This window comes from Podarcis liolepis (assembly GCF_965112155.1).
Source record: "Podarcis liolepis genome assembly, chromosome: 2".
In the NCBI taxonomy this organism is placed as follows: domain Eukaryota; kingdom Metazoa; phylum Chordata; class Lepidosauria; order Squamata; family Lacertidae; genus Podarcis; species Podarcis liolepis.
Window position 1 is genome coordinate 104,454,661 of NC_139555.1, and position 19,998 is coordinate 104,474,658.

Below are 19,998 nucleotides of genomic sequence, written 5' to 3' on the forward strand. Positions count from 1 at the left end.
CCGCTAACCCAGAAATAGTACCTCAGGTTAAGAACTTTGCTTCAGGATGAGAAGAGAAATCGTGCAGTGGTGGCGCGGCGGCAGCAGGAGGCCACATTAGCTAAAGTGGTGCTTCAGGTTAAGAACAGTTTCAGGTTAAGAACGGACCTCCGGAACGAATTAATTACTTAACCCGAGGTACCAATGTATACGGGATGCGGGTGGGGCTGTGGGTTAAACCACAGAGCCTAGGACTTGCCAATCAGAAGGTCAGTGGTTCAAATCCCCTCAATGGGGCGAGCTCCCGTTGCTCGGTCCCTGCTCCTGCCAACCTAGCAGTTCAAAAGCACGTCAAAGTGCAAGTAGATAAATAGGTACAGCTCCGGCGGGAAGGTAAACAGTGTTTCTGTGCGCTGCTCTGGTACGCCAGAAGCGGCTTAGTCATGCTGGTCACATGACCCGGAAGCTGTACGCCGGCTCCCTCGGCCGATAAAGCGAGATGAGCGCCGCAACCCCAGAGTTGGTCACGCCTGGACCTAATGGTCAGGGGTCCCTTTACCTTTATCATGTATAGAAGTGGCTGGGGCGCAATTCTCACGAATCACTCTGCCTCCGTCCTTAGCCTTCTCCTCCCACTCTGTGCACAACCACACACCACAATATGAAAATAATAACAGACAACTTTGCAGGGAGGCTTGACATAACCCTTTCACTCCCAGCTCCAGCCCCACTTCCCACAGTTTAAAATGTGGAGACAGTAACATCTGACAACATTACAGAGTTGTAAAACATATCAGTCTTGTCACTCCTCCAATTTTGGGGAAAGGCCGTTGTGGTTCGGGACTTATCCACACTTAAATTTCCTCCGCATTTTCCCTAGGACAGTGCACGTTTTAAAACTCCATATCCAAGTGCTCTTCTTCTTCGTTTTTCGATGGAGCTTTTCAAACCCGTTACTTGCTGCTGAACAGAGCAAATGACAATCCACAGAAATCCCAAATTGCTGTTTGTTGTGCTTCAGCTTTAAACAGCAGGCGTTTGTAGAAAAAGCTCTGGGGCAGGGGTCAGCAACCTTTTTCAGCCATGGGCCGGTCCATTGTCCCTCAGACCATAGTCAGGCCAGACTATATTTTGAAGAAAGGGGGGGGGGGGAGAATGAATTCCTATGCCCTACAAATAACCCAGAGATGCATTTTAAATAAAAGCACATGTTCTACTCATGTAAAAACACCAGGCAGGCCCCACAAATAAGCCAGAGATGCATTTTAAATAAAAGCACACATTCTACTCATGTAAAAACACCAGGTAGGCCCCACAAATAAGCCAGAAATGCATTTTAAATAAAAGGACACACTCATGTAAAAACATTCTGATTCCTGGACAGTCTGTGGGCTGGATTGAGAAGGTGATTGGGCCGCATCTGGCCCACGGGCCTTAGCTTGCCCACCCCTGCTCTGGGGAAGAAGAAGAAGAAGGAGGAGGAGGAGGAGGAGGAGGAGGAGGCAATAGGACATGAAGCAGACCGGTTCCTGGAAAGTGTGGGGCAAAAGGTAAATGTGGATCAGCGCTCAGTTGAAAGCAAATGCTTTTGCATGCAGGAAGGTACCAGGTCTGATTGAAGAGGAGGCCGTTCCTTCTCTTCTTTGCTCCTGCCATGCCTTGTTCACTTGGACAGGGCAATGAACAGGCAGCAGTGGCAAGTGGGCATGGCAAGTTGAAGAGGCTCAAGAGGTCATCCTTAAGGCTTTGGCAAGTGCCCAACAATGCTTTGTAATCTCGTGAAAACTGGGAACTCTTTTCCTTATACTCCCAGTATTTGTTTTACAGTGGTACCTTGGGTTACAGACACTTCAGGTTACAGACTCTGCTAACCCAGAAATAGTACCTCAGGTTAAGAACTTTACTTAAGGATGAGAACAGAAATCGCACGGCGGCGGGAGGCCCCATTAGCTAAAGTGGTACCTCAGGTTAAGAACAGTTTCAGGTTAAGGTTAAGTTCTTAACCCAAGGTACCACTGTATTTTATTTGGAAAGCATATACCCTCCCCAACCCTTCCAGGGCATCTGAGTTACTCAGAACAGCTTACAATAACTAAAAACAAAGCAATCCCATAAAATAAACGAAACAGCCTAAAAAGGGAGGCATGCTCAGCACATGAAAAGACTCCAGAAATGAAGCTCTGCAAGGCAAATGTTTGCTGGAACGGAAAACTTTTAAACAGTTGGCAGAAAACAGGAATTTTTCAGGCTGCACAGCAAGGTTCTGGTTTGTAAAGCTGACTGCATATTTTATCTCCTCCAGGGAGTCTTTTCCTTCCTCATTTCCATGGCTGCCAGCTGTCCCTGCATCACAAAATATTCCTATAATATTTTATGCAACTTTAATTTGCACGGCTTAACAGAACACATGCATATCATTTGCCTGTTGCATTTATTGTGTTGGTATCTGCCGTTCCACAAAGGAGTCTAGGGCGACAAAAAATCTGTTCCTTCAAAAATGGGGTAGATTAGAGATACTAGACAGCATCTTAAAAAGCAGAGACATCACCTTGCCGACAAAGGTCCGTATAGTTAAAGCTATGGTTTTCCAAGTAGTGATGTATGGAAGTGAAATAGTCGAGAGTGGATTTCATGCTCTTTATTCAGCTCATAGTGGTGAGGAGGAATGGAATTTCCCCCAAAGTGTCTGCTTTATATACATTATTTACACAATGGGCTGCACGTGATTAGCTAATTCTGGAATTCTCCTGTGGGCCAATCAGGTTGTGGATTCACTTCCATCTGGAGCTGGATTGGGTGGCTCCTGCAGACCAATAATACTGCTGCATTGTTCTAGGACCAATCAGACTGCTGCATTTTGGATCCTATTCAACTTAGTACATAACAGGAAGTGAGAGCTGGACCATAAAGAAGGCTGATCACCGAAGAATGGATGCTTTTGAATTATGGTGCTGGAGGAGACTCTTGAGAGTCCCATGGACTGCAAGAAGATCAAACCTATCCATTCTGAAGGAAATCTGTCCTGAGTGCTCACTGGAAGGACAGATCCTGAAGCTGAGGCTCCAATACTTTGGCCACCTCGTGAGAAGAGAAGACTTCCTGGAAAAGACCCTGATGTTGGGAAAGATGGAGGGCACAAGGAAAAGGGGACGACAGAGGACAAGGTGGTTGGGCAGTGTTCTCGAAGGTGCCAGCATGAATTTGACCAAACTGTTGGAGGCAGTGGAAGACAGGAGTAACTGGCGTGCTCTGGTCAATGGGGTCACGAAGAGTTGGACACGACTAAACGACTAAACAACAACAGGGATACTAGCTAGGCTAGCATTCCCTCCAGGTGCCCTCCAGATGTTCTAGACTCCAATTCCCATCAGCCCCTGCTACATGGCTAGCAGTCAGGGATGATGGGAGTTGTAGTCCAACAACAGCTGGAAAGCACCGTGCTGTGGAAGGCTGATAAAAGGCAATTAGATCAATGTAAATGCAAAAATAAGAGGACACTGACTCCATTTCTGTTGGATTATCATGCATCTAATATTCATTTCAGTTTTATGTCCTGACAATGCTCTGCTTTAACTTCTGATGTAAATTGCCAGTTGTGCGGAAATACAGTCCATAAATGTTGTAGCTAAAATGATTGAAAATAAGTACCGTATAGTTTCCTCTGGGATCATAGCTATAGCCATGCTTGGCGGATGTGGCAAGTCTATGAACTATGTATTTTTGGCTAGAAGAGGTACATAGGAAAGATATGTGGGTACTTAAGCTGAAGGGCCTCTTATTGGCAGATAAGGAACATTGTAGTTGGCACCTGTAGGGGAATAAATTACAGAGTGGGAACCAAGGCCAGCCCGAAACTTTTTGCTGGATGCTAGCAGAGCAGTGAATGTCCTGGTTCAATGCATCTCCAGCTAAAAGCATCAGGAGCTGATGGTAGGAGAGGCTTCTCTGTCCCTAGAGAACCACTGCTACTCTGGCAGTATAGCCCTGGGAGGCCTTCTTCTACATTGCGCCATCAGGAATCATATGCATAGAATGGGCCTTTTCTGTGGTGGCCCCCTGGCTTTGGAACTCCCTGCCCTAGTCTGCAATGTTGTCATTTCGATGGCAGACCGAAACATGGTATGTGTTTTTTCTTTACACAGGTTTACGGATATTGAATCTGTTGCTGGTGTTCGATGGAGATATGTATATGCTGTAGTTTTTACGTTTTTTAATTGTGTGTTTTTTTTATTACTGCCCTATTTTAATGACAGTGTTGCTCCCATGTCTGTGATCTTCAGATTAAGGGTGGGATATAAATAATAATAAACAGGCAGACAGACACCACTGCCTAGATCAGCCTTAACCAACTTGGGGCCGTCCAAATGTTTTGGACGGCAATTCCCTGCAGCTCCAGCTGACTGGGTTGATGGGCATTGTAGTCCAAAATATGTGGAGGCCTAGACAGACGGATAGTGGGACCTGGTTGGCAGAAAGCAGCGCTCGGTGGTCTCTGTTTTAGCTTTTTCAAAGGTGCGAGTGCTTCATTTCAGCATGGCCCCAGAACTTACAAAACATGCTCAGTCATGGAACGTCTGCACAGAGAAACGCACTTGTCAGGGGTTTAGGAGCAGAGGCACGGGCAAGGGAGGAAACAGAGAGCGAAGGGGAGGAGGCAGAAGAAAAGATGAGTGATGACGACGACCCGAGATCTCCTAGTCTTTCCAGTGAATCAGAGGATTCACAGAAAGGAGCACCAGTGGCCAGGGCAAGGGGGGAGTCTAGGGGGGCACCCCAGGAAGATAGAGCCAGAGGGGACTCAGAGGGGAGCAGCTGGAAATCGGGACCAGCGTCACCGCCAGGAAGCAGGGAAGAGGAAAGGAGCCAGGGGGGAAGCGCTGGCAGCTCACCACAGGAGGGAGGGCATGAGTCAGGAGTGGCCACACCTCCATCGGGGAGCGAAGAAACGGTTAAGAGGAAAGTGGAAGGTTGGGCGCGCGCGCCAAGTTCAAATGCAGAGGAAGGCGGCGCAGTAAGCAGCCCCGAAAGGGAACCAGGTCCTAAAGCCCGGCGCAAGGAGGCAGGAGGGTCCGGGTCAGCGTCAGAAGAATCCCGGAAGGAAGAAGCCCCGGGGGGTAGAGGGACCCAGAGGAGGACAGTCAGGCGGAAAAGGTGGAGCAAGGCTAGGATATTAAGTTGGTGCACACGGGGCGGAGACTCAGACGGAGCTTCGCCGATCTAGCTACTAGACGTAGAGTTGCGCGCAGCAGCGTGAGAATGGAAACTGTAATTCAATAAAGACTTTTACTTAATGATCGCTGGCTAGCGTGATCCTCTGTGAGCTAGGATCTTCAAGCAGCTCTGACAGTAAGCTCCGTCTCACGATTGTGGGCATCTACAGCCTCGAGGAGGGGAGAGAAACAGGTGCCTACTAGCGAGCTCACGAACGGCAGACGACATGACGGCTGAGCAGCAGATAGAGGAACTCAGAAAAGCAGTGGCACAACTGAATGCCGAGGCTCTCGCATCCAGGAAGAGAGAGGAGGAAGCAGCTGCCGCCTGCAGGGATCTCCAGGTCAGGTTAGACGTGCTGACAAAGCAGACACCCCGGCAGGAGGGAATTGGGTTGGCGAGACGGACAGGCGGGCTGGTCTCTCACTTCGATGGGAACCTGCAACAGTATCCCAACTTTAGAGCCGACGTACTGTGCGCACTGCAACTGCTGCATAAAGACTTTAGAGATGAGCAAGAGAGAGTGGGATTCATCATGTCCCATTTGCATGGGGATGCTAGAGCATGGCTACGCAATTTATGGAGAGATAAGGATCCGGCGCTCCAGGATGCAGATGCCTTTATTAAAGCGATGGATGGGTGTTTTTTATCAAGTATTGACGTGGATCTTGCACGGAAGGAGGTGCATGGGCTGAGACAAGGGAGGGCCAGCGTCAGGCAGTATCATGCCCGCTTTTTCGCCTTGGTCAGTGCCCTGGAATGGGACAGAGATTCGGCTCCTGTAAGAGACCTCTTTTGGGAGGGGCTGCACAACTCGATTAAAGATGAGATCGCGAGGGGGGAGAGACCCCGAACCACCCAGGAGGTCGTTCAGAGGGCACTGGCAGTGGGGGTGAGGCTGGAAGGACGTCCGTGGAGCAGGGACGAAGGGCGTGGAGGGCGCGAACCAGCCAGGGGCCCCTCCTTCCTTCCCAGAGAAGCAGCGCGGGCACAATCCACGCCTCCGCCAGGAGGAGGAGCCGAACCTATGGAGGTTGGAGGTGCAAGGGCTCAGTCAGCAACCAGAGCCCTAGCACCGGCAGCAGTGAAAGCGAAGCCTCCTAGAGGGAACAGGAAGTGTTACGTCTGTGAGGAGCCAGGGCATATGGCAAAAGAGTGTCCCCAGAGGCTCCACAAGCTTACTGCAGCCTCGGCAATGGTGACTGCAGCAACGCAGCAAGGGGGACCACAGCAGGGAAACGACGCAGTCTGGCTGGAGGAAGAGGCCCTGGGGCCCAGCCAGACGTGTTAGTGACGCAGTCCCCAGAGGTTTTACAGCCCGTGAACCCCCTCCCGCCCAAACCAGTGGTGAGGCTCACCGCATCTCTCCAGCTGCCCAATGGAATCACCACTGACGTGCCAATCACTATTGACTCAGGAAGCAATGCGGACTTTATAGGGCAGGACTTTGTCGACCGGCACGCTATACAGTTGCTGCCTGCCACGCTGCCCCTGCAGGTTGTCACGGTGGATGGCAGGGAGTTGCTAGGGGGGCAAGTGGTGAAGCAGACGCCGCCCATGGCGATGCGACTTGGAAATCACAAAGAAATCATCAGCTTCAATGTCACTCAACTATCGGATACGCCCATTGTATTGGGAATGAGTTGGCTGGACAAGCACAGCCCAACGCTGGCTTGGTACCAGAGGCAGCTGATCTTCGGCTCTTCCTTTTGTGCTGAACACTGCATCATGCCCCGGCAGGAAGGAGACGAAGAGGAGTCACAGCTGCTGCTAGGCACGCTGCAAGCGATTCCCCACAAGTACGCAGAATTTTTGGAAGTTTTCTGCGAGAAGGAGGCAGACAGGCTACCCCCTCACAGACCATATGACTGCAAGATTGACCTGCTGCCGGGGGTGGCGCTGCCTAAGGGGAAACTGTATTCCATGTCAGAGGACGAGCTGCAGGAACTCAAACAGTTCATAGATCATAATTTGGAGCGCGGTTTCATCCGAGAGTCCAAGGCAGCGGGGGGCAGTCCAGTATTCTTTGTTAAAAAGCGAGACACGCCCCAAAAAAGACTGGTCGTGGACTATCGCATTTTAAACAATGGGACCAAGCCGTCGGACTTCCCCATGCCCCGAATCGACGACCTCCTGGCGAAGGTGCGGAAGGGAAAAGTGTTCACCAAGTTAGACCTGCGAGGGGCGTACAACCTCATTCGTATGCGGGAGGGAGATGAGTGGAAGACGGCCATGTTCACGCCACTGGGTACCTACGAATACAGAGTTATGCCCTTTGGATTGCAAAATGGCTCCCACGTTTTTCAAGCTTTCATGCATCACGTGTTGGCGGGACTTCTCTACAAGACGTGCGTCTGTTTCTTAGATGACATCCTGATCTTTTCGGAATCGCAGCAGGAGCATGACAGACACGTCAAGGAAGTGCTGACCAGACTAAAGCAACATAGGCTCTACGCCAAGCTGGAGAAGTGCCAATTTGACGTGACGGAGGTGGATTTTCTGGGCTACAAGTTGTCTGACAAGGGGCTCGCCATGGACAGCGCCAAGGTTCGCGCGGTATTGGATTGGAAGAGTCCACGCAACCGGAAGGAGGTCCAAAGGTTTGTCGGCTTTGCGAACTTCTATCGCAAGTTTATCAAGGGCTTCGCTATGCAGACAGCGGCCATCACAGACACGCTTAGCTCCAAGAAAAAGAAGTTCGTTTGGACAGAGGAGGCGGAGCAGTCCTTTCAGGCACTCAAGCGTCTCTTCGCGTCGGAAGAGCAGCTGCTTCACGTCAACCCCAGCAGGCTGATGAGGGTGGAGACAGACGCCTCGGACAGAGCCGTGGGGGCGGTCCTGCTGCAAAAGGACCAGCAGGGGGTGTGGCGACCGGCAGCGTTTTACTCCAGGAAGCTCAGCAAGTCCGAGCAGAACTACACCATCTGGGACAGGGAGTTGCTGGCCATTCATGCAGCGTTTAAAGCGTGGAGGCACTTCCTGATCGGCGCCAAGCACACGGTGCAGGTTTGCACGGACCACAGGAATCTGGAGCACTGGCGCACGGCACAGTTCCTAAACCAGAGGCAGATACGTTGGGCTGAGTTTTTTGCGAACTTCGACTTCCGCATAGAGTATGTCCCGGGGGACACTAACATCATGGCGGACGCCCTCTCCCGTAAGCCACAGTATCTGGAGGACGCAACGCCAGCGGCCGCCATGCACATCTTCGCACCAACAGTATGGGCGTGCGCCGCGGCCACCGTGGACCTGGAGGCGGTGCGACGAGCGTTGCAGGATGACTCCTTCGCGCAAGCAAAGATGGCAGAGGTGCAAAGGGGCACGGCTGCGGCCGACGGTTTCCAGCTACGAGATGGATTGCTCATCCGTAAAGGGGCCATCTACGTGCCGGGAGACGACCTTCGCGCCAAGGTGCTGCAGCAGCTGCACGACGCGCCCACGGCCGGGCACTTTGGCAAGGAGAAGACGGTGGAATTAGTAGCCAGGGATTTCTGGTGGCCTGGAATGAGAGGGGAGGTCGCAGACTACGTGGCGAGGTGTGACACCTGCCAGAGGGCCAAACCAGTGCACAAACCGCCGGCCGGACTGTTGGAACCGCTGCAAACTCCGGTCGAACCTTGGGAAAGGGTGGCCCTGGACTTTGTCACGGATCTGCCCAGCTCGAGGGGCAAGACGGCAGTGCTGGTGGTGGTAGACCTGTTTTCCAAGATGGCGCATTTCATTCCGTGTGCTAAGGTGGCCACGGCGGAGCAAACCGCCAAACTGTTCATAGACCACGTGTTCAAGGTTCACGGTCTGCCACGGTCTATTCTGTCCGACCGGGGGCGGCAGTTCATCTCGAATTTCTGGCAGAAGCTGATGGGCTTCCTGAACGTCAAGATCAACCTGGCGTCGGCGAGACACCCGCAGACCAACGGGCAAGCGGAGCGGGTCAATGCCATCATGCAGCAGTACCTGAGATGTTATGCAAATCAACAGCCTGCGACGTGGGTGGATTACCTGCCGCTTGCCGAGTTCGCCTACAACAACACGAAGCACGTGTCCACGGGGGTCACGCCGTTCTTCGCCAACAACGGGAGGCACCCCAGAACCTTCCCGGGACTGGAAAGAATGGGAGAGGGGGAGCCGCAGACAGCAGATGCGTTCGCGTCGGAGCTGCAGGAAGTCCACGATCAGCTGAGGCGCCACCTGGAGCTGGCCAAGCACGCATACAAGGTACAAGCGGACAAGCACAGAAGGGTTGGCGAAGAGCTCCACGTGGGAGACTGGGTTTGGTTAGCAGCCCACGCAGTGCCGGCCAGGTCGTTGGCCAAGAAGAAACTAGGGCATAAACAACTGGGGCCCTACCAAGTCGAAGAGCAGGTCAACCCGGTAGCGTTCAGACTGGCACTTCCGGAGGGTTCCAGAATGCATCCGGTATTCCACAGATCGGTGCTCACTCCCTACAAGGCACCGCACAGGTTCCAGGAACCCGGAACGGCGCCGAGTCCGGTCAGAGACAGAACAGGGCACGCGGGAGTGGCACAGAAGGAGCGCATCAACGAAGTCACGGAGATTTTGGACTCCAGATGGGGGGAAGAGGGGGTAGAATACTTTCTCGCCAAGGAGGGCACCCCGGCCAGTGCGAACAGCTGGGTGCCGGGCTACGCCTTGGACGAACCTCTCCTCAAAGACGAGTTTCATGCCCTCTTCCCCCATAGACCTATGCCAGCAGACTTTTTCGACGACTGGCTTTTCACGCCCACGCTTTCGGCCAGCACTTTCCGGGGGTTCGACTCGGACGAGGACCCGACACAAGACGTCCGTTCCCCGGAGGGGTCACCCTCGGGATCTGCATCAGAACCCTCGTATTGGTGGGACGATAGACCAGAGGAGCAGTTCCGCAGACGGTGGCTGGAAGGCCCAGGACGAGCAACACCGCCAGGAGGAAGTGAGGGAGAGACGGACATGGACGTTTTCGGGGACGACCCTGGTTTCGAGCACGGCGGCACAGAGATGGAAGCGGAGGTGACCGTTGTCGACGAGAGCAGGGAGGAAGACCCGCGAGACTTCAGATGGAGACCCGCCACGGGAAGCGACCGATATCCGACGTTCGTCCCTTTGCAACAGCAGCCCCCAGCTCCAGCACCGGAAGGAGGGGAGGGGGGAATGGGGGGCTTCGAGGGGGGGATGGATGTCAGGGGTTTAGGAGCAGAGGCACGGGCAAGGGAGGAAACAGAGAGCGAAGGGGAGGAGGCAGAAGAAAAGATGAGTGATGACGACGACCCGAGATCTCCTAGTCTTTCCAGTGAATCAGAGGATTCACAGAAAGGAGCACCAGTGGCCAGGGCAAGGGGGGAGTCTAGGGGGGCACCCCAGGAAGATAGAGCCAGAGGGGACTCAGAGGGGAGCAGCTGGAAATCGGGACCAGCGTCACCGCCAGGAAGCAGGGAAGAGGAAAGGAGCCAGGGGGGAAGCGCTGGCAGCTCACCACAGGAGGGAGGGCATGAGTCAGGAGTGGCCACACCTCCATCGGGGAGCGAAGAAACGGTTAAGAGGAAAGTGGAAGGTTGGGCGCGCGCGCCAAGTTCAAATGCAGAGGAAGGCGGCGCAGTAAGCAGCCCCGAAAGGGAACCAGGTCCTAAAGCCCGGCGCAAGGAGGCAGGAGGGTCCGGGTCAGCGTCAGAAGAATCCCGGAAGGAAGAAGCCCCGGGGGGTAGAGGGACCCAGAGGAGGACAGTCAGGCGGAAAAGGTGGAGCAAGGCTAGGATATTAAGTTGGTGCACACGGGGCGGAGACTCAGACGGAGCTTCGCCGATCTAGCTACTAGACGTAGAGTTGCGCGCAGCAGCGTGAGAATGGAAACTGTAATTCAATAAAGACTTTTACTTAATGATCGCTGGCTAGCGTGATCCTCTGTGAGCTAGGATCTTCAAGCAGCTCTGACAGCACTTAATTTCTAAGATTGTTCTCATGGACATTTATCACTTCATAACAGGAGAAATGCCAGGCCTCAAGCTGAAAGCCGCAAACTTAGACCTGGAGGTTCTATGCCTCAATAAATCACACAGAGATGTGTTGTTCAACAGTAAGGGAAAAGCACTTTGTACGTGCTTAGAAATTTACTGTCTTTTTCACTCTATAAGATGCACCAGACCATAAGATGCACCTAGTTTTTGGAGGAGGAAAACAAGAAAAAAAATATTCTGAATCCCAGAAGCCAGAACAGCAAGAGGGATCGCTGCGCAGCGAAAGCAGTGATCCCTCTTGCTGTTCTGGCTTCTGGGATAGCTGCGCAGCCTGCATTTGCTCCATAAGACACACACACATTTCCCTTTACTTTTTAGGAGGGGAAAAGTGAGTCTTATAGAGCAAAAAATACGGTATTTATTTTATTCCCCCCCTGCCCCGTTGAAAAATGCAGGAAGAGACACAATACTCTTTAAGCCTTGCTTCCAAAAACAAGATTAGCAGCTGTAGGGCTCTCCACTAGCTGTTCTAAAATTTATCTCGTCCCAGTCACATTGGAAGCTGGTAGCAGCAGGAGGAATCTACGTGTGGGCAAGGCCCCTTCTGCTTTCTCCACTTTGGGTGGATTTCCAGGAAATGCTCTTCCAAGCAGCTGATGCTGTTGCAACTCACAGCCTACAAGTCAGGAAGAAAAAGCTCCTTTTGTAAGCACCAAGTTGAGCCTCTTACTAATGGTGGCTTTTCACACCTGTTTAGTAAACTGCTGCAACCAAAAGGCAACCAAGAAATATTTTCAAAACACCACACTTTGAACAGATTGATTAGACACAAAAGAGGATAGAAACTCTGGAATCTTTTATAGTTTGTTTCTTAAAAGCTTGTCTTTTTTTTTTTTAAAAAAAGTTAAATATATTTCAAAAAAAATCTTCTATAGTTGAGGGTTGGTTGTTTTTTGTTTGCTTTTCTGCTGAGATTCCTTCTTCCTGCACCCATTAAAAGGTGCAAGAGTCCCGTTAGCCTTTCAGGGCCGGTCCTACCATTAGGAAGGTGGCAATAATGGCAGCCTCCCCGGCAGTTTTTCCACAACTAATTCACCACCTCCCTAGTTCTAGTCAACTTTACCCCAAAATTGTCATATTCCTAACCGCAAAGTTTTTTTCTCTTTTTAAGGTAGATTTGTCGCACTAGGGCAATGAGGTAAATTGGTAACAGCTACAAGATGGTTGAGGAATTCAGTTTCAAGAGTCAAAACTGTGGGAATGGTGCATCCAAAATACTATGCAAACGGTTAATGCTGTAGCACAGAATCATGTCATATACTGAGACAGTCCCCTTATTTGAGTTTTCAACTGTGAGCGAGTTTTAACTATTAGATCAGCGAGTGTGAGGTGTTATGCTGCCGCCTGCCTCAGAGCCAGTCTGTAAATATTAGTCGGATACAAATTCATGTAAATATGTTTCAGTAACATATTACATACCTCTCTTGTACATTCAATCTGACAAGAGCAAGTATGGCCCACAAAAGTAATATGTTATCATTAAACTTTACAAGCAAGTGTTGTGTGGTTTTTCTAGGAGGAAAAGAACTATTAAAAGGGGCAACTTCTGCGCAACTCTTTAAAGTACAGTGGTACCTCGGGTTAAGAACCTAATTCGTTCTGGAGGTCCGTTCTTAATCTGAAACTGTTCTTAACCTGAAGCACCACTTTAGCTAATGGGGCCGCCCGCTGCCACTGCACGATTTCCGTTCTCATCCTGAGGCAAAGTTCTTAACCCGAGGTGCTGTTTCTAGGTTAGCGGAGTCTGTAACCTGAAGTGTCTGTAACCTGAAGCGTCTGTAACCCGAGGTACCACTGTATAATTACCACACACACACAAACTCCCAACACCGTTGGGCATCTGGTTGAGCACTGTGAGAACAGGATATTAGCTAGACACCAGCCTGAGCCATCAGGGCTCTTTTTATGTAAAGCTGTATTTAAAAAAATGACTACACTCCACCATGTGGCGGAAGCAGAAAGTGCAGAGAAAATGTGGTATCTGAACCCGGCATACCGCCCTCATTTGCATGTTGGATAGAATCACACACTTTATGGGGAGGAAATAAATGTAGCACTATGGAGATCCTTCCATTGCCGCTTATTTAATGGAGTGATTACCTCTCTCCTTCGTCTGTATGCTTTTCTGGGGGGTGGGATGTCTCCAGACTCCCCCACCGAGGTGGTTGTGGGGCAGAGCAGAAGGAAGTGGAAGCCCCGTGGCCCTAGGAAAGGTTCTTGCACAGGCTCCCACTAGTGCAGGCATAGGCAAACTCGGCCCTCCAAATGTTTTGGGACTACGACTCCCATCATCCCTTGCTAACAGGACCAATGGTCAGGGATGATGGGAATTGTAGTCCCAAAAAACATCTGGAGGGCTGTGTTTGCCTATGCCTGCACTAGTGGGACCAGTTAGTTGAATCTGGCCCTATGTTTTACTGCTAATTGTTGGAATAAGTTAATGAACAGAAGGTTGACTGGGCTGTACTTTCTTGCTAGCTAGTTACCCTCAGTAACTGCTAGATGCTGGTTTTCCCCAAAAACAAGTGGCCTCAGGAGAGCAGCGGTCAATATATGCAGTCAGGGAGGAGGATTCCCTTTCTCTTCGCAAACAGGGGAGAAGACTGGAGAGCTGAACTTTTTCTGCAGAATGCTTGAAAAGGGCAAATGGCATATTCTCGCCTTTCCACCCTTTGGCTATTAGTGAATATACCAACGAAATTGGAATGGCAGGCGAAATTATCGGATTATGTAGAATTGGCAAAAAATGACAGGGAGAATCAGGAATCAATCTGATCAAAGGTTCAAAAGAGAATGGGATAAATACAGATTATAATTAAAAGAACATTGTAATCATATGAAATCTTTGGCAGGCTTGGAATGACTCCTGCAAAGTTATATAAATTATGGATATTGTGGATAAACGTAAGGTAGATAATAAATAATATGCAGTTGATAAAGAAAACTTGGAACCCGTGATGGGGAGAGTGGAAGTCATTATAGGTGGAAGGAATATTTTATGTATAGAAATGTTTTCTTTCATGTATGTTATTTGTTTTGTTATACTGTTGACTGGTGATATTAAAATCAATTTAAAAGAAAAAGAAAAGAACAAATAGCCAAATCACGGGTGGCTAAAATCACACCTAGAAGGAGAAGTGTCGGGCTTCCCATAGGACCTTAGACTTGTCCAGGTACAGTGGTACCTCGTGTTAAGAACTTAATTCGTTCTGGAGGTCTGTTCTTAACCTGAAACTGTTCTTAACCTGAAGCACCACTTTAGCCAATGGGGCCTCCCGCTGCCGCTGTGCTGCTGGAGCACGATTTCTGTTCTCATCCTGAAGCAAAGTTCTTAACCCGAGGTAATATTTCTGGGTTAGCAGAGTCTGTAACCTGAAGTGTCTGTAACCTGAAGCGTATGTAAGCCGAGGTACAGTGGTGCCCCGCAAGACGAATGCCTCGCAAGATGGAAAACACGCTAGACGAAAGGGTTTTCCGTTTTTGAGCTGCTTCGCAAGACGAATTTCCCTATGGGCTTGCTTCGCAAGACGAAAACGTCTTGCGAGTGTTCCAATTTTTTTTGCTTCCCCCCCTTTTTCTAAGCCGCTAAGCTGCTAATAGCCTTTTACCCGCTAAGCCGCTAAGCCTTTAATAGCCGCTAAGCCTTTAATAGCCGCTAAACCGCTAATAGCGCTAAGCCGCTAATAGGGTTGCTTCGCAAGACGAAAAAACCGCTAGACGAAGAGACTCGCAGAACAGATTAATTTCGTCTTGCGAGGCACCACTGTACTTCAAATCACTCAGAGAGCTAGCAGTTTATCCTGGTTTGCCACCTGCTACCTATGTTAGAGAGAGAGAAAGAAAGGGTGCAAATGAGTGACAAATAAGGAAAGTGCAGCAGGTAGCCAAGAGCTCAGCAACAAGGCTGTTGTACCAGCTCAGTGTTAACGCAAACAGATGTCTTAAATAGTAGCTTTCAAACTTCCTGACTTTTCATGGATTTGTCAGCTGAGGATCTTCTGCAGAAGATTTCAGGGCAAATCCTACTGTCTTAGTTAGTGGAGGGGGGCCAGGCAGGCGCACAAGTGTAACTATAGTTTGCATAAACTAACCCCGTGCTCTGGAATACACTACACTCTCCTCAGACGAAGCAATGAAGATGGTGGATCAGCCATTTAAATGGTGGGTAGCACACATCAAAAGCACATGGCTTTCTCCCTAAGGATCCTGGGAACTGTAGTTTATACCTCACAGAGCTATAATTCCCAGTATCCTGAGCAAAATGCGGTTCCCAGGATTCCTGGGGGGAGGAAGTAATAATAATAATAGTAATAATTTTATTTATACCCCACCAGTCTGGCTAGGTGTAATAATACATCAAACATTAAAAACTTCCTGATATAGGGCTGCCTTCTGTTCCCAATGAGTATTGCCTATTATTGCACCCAGGGCACATACAGCGGTACCTTGGTTTATGAACTTAATCCATTCCGGAAGTCCATTCTTAAACCAAAGCGTTCTTACACCGAGGCGTACTGTGATGGCCTGGGATTCCGAGTCTGAGAGCGATCCGGAGGAATCCCAGCCGGCACAGGAGTCCCCGCCTCCAGGGCCGGCTGAACTGGGGCAAGGCCTAGATGCTGAGGAAACTCAAGAGCAGGCACCAGGTGAAACCATTCTGGCCCCAGAGGTGCTGGATGACTCAGTGGCCACAGGTGAGCCTCCTCCAGGGCCCAGTAACCCTTCGGCCTCTCCTGATCTGCAGAGGCTTAGGGCAGAGAGGCGAAGGGAACTGGTTGCCCCCAGGAGGAGTGCTCGCCTTAAGGCCAGAGGAGGCGGGGCTCCTGGGGGTCGGGACCGCCCCTGACCTTAGAAGAGGATAAAAGCCCAGTCAGGCCGGCCCCAGGTTGCGGGAGCAACGTCGTTGTTGGCTACGGACCTTCCTGTGTTCTTGATCCCTGCTCGGCTTCCTGTTCCTGACTATCCAGTACTCCTGTTCCCTGCTCGGCCTCCTGTTCCCGACCATCCGGCGTTCCTGTTACCTGCTCCGCCTTCTGTTCCAGCGTTCCTGTTCCCCGCCCGGCTCTCTGCATCGGACCTCGCCCCTCTTCGTGTGGACTCTGCTACACTCACGGTACCTTACCCCCGGGACCAGCACAGTTTGCTCCCGCCACACCCGCACTCCCCCTTCGTAGGGGTGCGTTCGGGAAGAGTCAGAGGCCATGGCCGACCAAGCGGCTACACTGTTGGCAATAGCCCAGGAGAACCAGGCTTTGAGGCACACCGTGCAGCAGCTCAGTAACGCGGTTACGGCACTGCAGCAGCGTTTGGACGCCCTACCGGCCCCTGGGGCCGACGCCCCGGCTTCTGGCAAGTACCCAGTGGCTTTGCCTGAGAAATTTGATGGGGCCCCGGCCAGCTTTCCCATGTTCCTTGCCCAGGCCAAGCTGTATATTCAGGGGCGCGCCCGGAATTTCCCTGACGACCGCACCAAGGTGCATTTTTTGATTAGTTTGTTAAAGGACCAGGCGGCCAAGTGGGCGTTGCCGCTGCTCAGGCAAGACTCCCCCTTGCTGACAGACTACGGGGGGTTTTGCAATCTGTTGGAGGCCGCGTTCGGCAACCCCCAGAAGGAGAGTCAAGCCAACCGGGCGATTCGGCGGTTGAGGCAGGGCAAGACCACGGTGGCCGCATACACCACAGAATTCCGGCTGCTGGCACAGGACTTGACCTGGAACGACTCGGCTCTCCGGGACCAGTATCTCGAGGGGCTTTCAGATGAGATACTGGACCAGCTGGCCACAATGGAACGCCCCACCACGCTAGACACTCTTATTCAATGGAGTCTACAGATTGACGATCGGCTAGAGGACCGGCGTCAGGCTCGGGACCGCCGGCACCTCCAGTTCTTGGCCCCAGTGTCTACCAGCAGCCCCACGGGCCCAGCTAAGTCATTGGAGGAACCTATGCAGCTTGGGGCAGTGCGGCCACGCCTCTCCCCCGCAGAGAAGTCACGGCGTCGGGAGGGGAATCTATGTCTCTATTGTGGCGGAAGCGGACACTATGCAAGGTCCTGTCCTGAGAAACGCCAGCCGCAGGGAAACCACCAAACCCCAGTAGCTGATGGCCCTGGCTACCTGGGGTCCCAAACAGCACAGAATGGGGCTGCACCAATTGAATTACAACACCTTATGGTTCCGGTACATCTATACCCTCCAGGAGGGCCATGGATTCTTACCCATGCGCTGGTGGATTCGGGCGCAACCCGCTCTTATATGGACGCTGCTTTTGCTGCCCAGCATCGGGTGCCACTTCGGAACAAGCCAGAACCAGTGCAGGTGGAGGCAATCGACGGACGGCCCCTGCGTTCGGGTGCCGTCACTCAGGAGACCCAGCCCCTGGTCCTGTGCCTCCAGCAGCACCGTGAGATGCGAACTCTGGATATTGCCTCTATGCCCCGGTTCCCCCTGGTGCTTGGGATGGACTGGCTGGAGGCTCACAATGTGCGGATCGACTGGGTCAAACGGACTGTACACTTCCCAGACCCCAGTTCTCCTGCTGAGACTGAGATGCTAGCAGCTGCGCCCACTGAGGAGGTTGCTGCAACGCTCCCCGCTGAATACCGGGAATATCACGACGTGTTTGAGGAACGGGGGGCAGACCAGCTGCCGCCGCATCGGTCCTTTGACTGTGGCATAGACCTCCAGCCCGGAGCGCCTCTACCGGTGAGTCGCTTATACTCGTTAACAGAGCCAGAGCGCGAGGCTTTACAGGACTTCTTGCGCAAGAACCTGGAGCGTGGGTTCATTAGGCCTTCTACCTCGCCCACTGCTGCACCAGTGCTCTTTGTTAAAAAGAAATGTGGGGAGCTCCGCCTTTGCCATGATTACCGGGCCCTGAACAAAATTACCATCCCGGACCGGTACCCCTTGCCCCTTATTTCGGAGTTACTGGAGCGGGTGCAAGGGGCGCAGGTGTTCACCAAGCTAGACCTCCGGGGTGCCTACAATTTGATTCGGATCCACGCCGGGGATGAGTGGAAGACCGCATTTGGGACCCGGTACGGACAGTTCGAATACCTGGTTATGCCCTTTGGTTTGTGCAACGCGCCTGCTGTGTTCCAACGGTACATCAACCACGTGTTCCAGGACTTACTAGACAAGTACGTGGTGGTGTACTTGGATGACATTCTGGTTTACTCCCGTGACCCGGCGTGCCACGAAGGCCATGTCCGGACCGTGCTGCAGCGCTTGCGCGAGCATCGTCTGTATGCAAAGCTCAGCAAGTGCGAGTTTCATCAGCGGTCAGTGGACTTCCTGGGTCACCGACTCTCACCAGGTGGGGTGCAGATGGATCCTGGGAAGGTGGCAGCGGTTCGAGAATGGGCGGCACCTCGGAACCGCAAGGACCTACAGCGTTTCCTGGGGTTCGCCAACTATTACCGGACTTTCATTGCGGACTATGCTCACCGCACCACCCCGTTGACCCGACTACTGCGCCCCAAGATGCCGTTTTCCTGGGACAAGGAGGCGGAGGAGGCGTTTCAAGGGTTGAAGGCCTGTTTCCAGAGAGCGCCAATCTTGCAACATCCGGATCCTTCTCGACCCTTTGTGGTAGAGACTGACGCCTCCAGTACGGCTCTCGGTGCCGTCTTGTCTCAGCAGCACGGACCGGAAGCGCCACTTTTACCCTGCGCCTTCTATTCCCGCCAGCTCCTCCCAGCGGAGCGTAACTATACCGTGTGGGAGCGGGAACTACTGGCCATCAAGGTGGCTTTTGAGGTTTGGCGCCATCATCTTGAAGGAGCACGACACCCGGTGGAGGTGAGAACCGACCACCGGAACCTGGAATACCTCCAGACCACCCGCAAGCTGAACCAAAGGCAGATCCGGTGGGCGTTGTTCTTTTCCCGGTTCCAGTTCCGGATCCGCTACATCCCTAGCTCCCAAAACCAGAAGGCGGATGCCCTGTCCCGGAAACCCGAAGACAACGTAGACACGGTTCAGCAAGCAGCACCCACCACGATCCTACCACCAGCTGCATTCCTGGCCACCCAGGAGGTTGAGCCACTGCAGGCTCGGGTGCGGGAACAGCAGCGGGTCGACGCTTGGGCCCAGGAACGACTCCGGGAACTGGCCGAAGGATCATGCCCTCAGTATCCAGGGCTGGTCTCGCATCAGGGTCTTCTGCTGCACCACGGGTGCCTGTACATCCCATCAGGGCCGCTGCGGGCTGAGATTCTCCGGATGACCCATGATGCGCCAGCGGCGGGGCACTTTGGGCGGTATCGGACCACCCATCTGGTAAGCCGTGAGTTTTGGTGGCCCCGTTTGAAGGCCGACGTGGCCCGCTACGTCGCTGGTTGTGACGTCTGCAGGCGGGCCAAGGGGCCTACCGGGCGACCCCCCGGCCTTCTTCAGCCGTTGCCGGTTCCACCACGTCCTTGGCACACAGTTTCTTTGGACTTTGTAGTGGAGTTACCCCCGTCTCGTGGCTGCACCTGCCTTCTAGTTTTCTCCGACCACTTCACGAAGATGGTGCACTGTGCCCCCTGCCCATCCGTACCCTCAGCTAAGGAAACCGCGCAGCTGTACCTTCAGCATGTCTTCCGCCTGCATGGCCTACCTGAGCGTGTAGTGTCCGACCGTGGCGTTCAGTTCACGTCCCGGTTTTGGCGTGCTTTGCACCAGGCCCTCGGGACAGAGGTCTGTCTCTCATCTGCTTACCACCCACAGACTGATGGCCAGACGGAACGGGCGAACGCGGTGCTGGAACAGTACCTCCGGTGTTACTGCAGCTACCAGCAGGACGACTGGGTCGA